Source organism: Montipora capricornis, chromosome 11 (assembly GCF_036669925.1).
Source record: "Montipora capricornis isolate CH-2021 chromosome 11, ASM3666992v2, whole genome shotgun sequence".
Classification (NCBI taxonomy): domain Eukaryota; kingdom Metazoa; phylum Cnidaria; class Anthozoa; order Scleractinia; family Acroporidae; genus Montipora; species Montipora capricornis.
The window spans coordinates 29,826,273-29,828,164 of NC_090893.1; the positions used below are offsets into that span (position 1 = coordinate 29,826,273).

General features: G+C 41.1%; 1 long non-coding RNA gene across 2 annotated transcripts in view; it reads right to left on the reverse strand.

Moving 5' to 3' along the window:
• The window catches only part of LOC138024116 (uncharacterized), a 2,690-nt gene extending 1,276 nt beyond the window's left edge, over positions 1-1,414 (reverse strand). Inside the window, exons 1-2 of one of the 2 annotated variants that reach the window (XR_011126903.1) lie at positions 1,059-1,414; positions 1-161 (exon numbers count right to left, since the gene is read on the reverse strand). The exon at positions 1-161 is cut by the window's left edge and continues 138 nt beyond it. This is a non-coding gene — a long non-coding RNA (uncharacterized lncRNA). Of the gene's footprint in view, positions 162-239; positions 967-1,058 lie in introns of those variants that run through there. The other variant, XR_011126902.1, reaches the window with a different exon arrangement.
• Positions 1,415-1,892: the final 478 nt, after the last annotated feature.

Genomic DNA, 1,892 nt, shown 5'->3' on the forward strand with positions numbered 1-1,892 from the left:
GTTTCCTCCCACCAGCCGGTCCACTTGACTTCGTACTTGACTTTTCATTTCTTCGGCAGTATCATTTTCATCGGAATCGTCGTCGCTTTGCCCGTTGACGGGTTCCTTCTTTCTCTCGTGTGTGGCAATCGCACTAAAGAAAAATGCTGCGTTTGGAATGCCTGAAAAACAGGGGAATTTTCTTAGTTAGCATTCAGTTAAAAGTTGAAATAACATTCCATGCATTGAAGTAAACGTACTTGAAATTGCTGTATCGCAAGAATCGCGCGTCTTGCAAATTGAAGCCCAAGACCGACGGAGAGAGTTGTACCTCACGTTGCACACGCATTTCGCACTCACAATACTGCATCGTCACGTGAAATTTGTCGCGGATGCACCTTACTCGGCGGCATCCAAATACCCCAGGGAAATGCGCGGTGACCGAAAACAAAAACAAAACAGACACTCACATTAACCGGAGAATCGAACAAACAAACCAAAAAAAAAAGAACGCGAAAAAGAACAAAATAGGCCTTACTTCAAGTGGCCATCATTCGACGCTTATTAAAACGGCGTGCATCTAATTAGAGGCATTTCTGGACATATCTGCATCATTTTGGGCGAAAGAGAAAAACGATACAATACAATAATGTAAACACAATTTCGGAACAGCCAAATAATCCGTCGTTTCCGGGCTCTCTCAAGAAGTTATCGATGGAGCACCTTCCAGTGACAGAGCTAGACGAGAATCGAAGACGAATAAACTGGTCATCGATTTAGGGTTTAATGCATGTAGTAAACTTGCAGTTAAAGGAGAGGTTCTGTAGTATGATATTGAGATCCGGTTATTTTCCGTTCCCTTTCAAAGACCTTTTGACCAGACTATTTATCATCAATATGCATGTGAAATGTGAGACGAGAGTGCTGGCCGCAAAGTTTCTGGAAGGGGCCGAAATTGCCGAGACTCGAGGATTTTCCGGAGACGCGGTCGAAATCACAACATATAACCCTAGCAAACAAAGCAAAAACAAAACGAAACAAAAACAAAAATGCAAGTAGACCTGTGTGAAGCCACTTACAGTTGAGGAGAGATGTTATGTGATGTAATATTCATAGCATCTCCGGGAAATCCGGCTATTCCGGCTGATTTCAAATAACATTCAAATGGCATGTCAGGCGAAAGAGCTGTACGAAGAGCCATAAGATCCGGCTAACCCGAACCCGAACCGAATACCTCTCGGTCGGCTCCCTCAGCTCACTTTGCATTGAAATATTCATGAAGTACGACCTGGCCGAGGAGTTTTCCGACCGAAATGGCCGGGACTCGAGAACTTTCCGAAAACAAAATCGATATCATCACATCATATAAACTCTGTAAAACAAAACAAAACTGCAAGTAGATTATGAATGATCTACTTACAGCCGAAGAGAGAAGTTATGTGATGCAATATTCATAGCATATCCGGGAAATCCATAATATTCGCCTTTTCCGACCCCTTCTGCGATAATAATCAAGTGTCACGTACCGAAATGGCCGGGAATCGAGAATTTTCCGAAGACAAAATCGATATCACATCATATAATCTCTACAAAACAAGACAAAACTGCAAGTAGATTGTGAATGATCTACTTAAAGCCGAAGAGAGAAGTTATGTGATGCAATATTCATAGTATGTCCGGGAAATCCGTGATATCAGACCGATTTCACGAGGATATGAATATTTAAACATTCTGCTTATCTTTACTGCTGTAAGTACTATCACTATTGTTATAATACATACTATATATTATACTTACAGTTGTAAGGAGAAGTAAAAAGAATTAAATATTCATATCCCCGTCAAATCCGTGAAATCCGTCTTTTTCCTTCTCAAATAAGTATGCACTTTGCATGATGTATTACATCCCGAAAA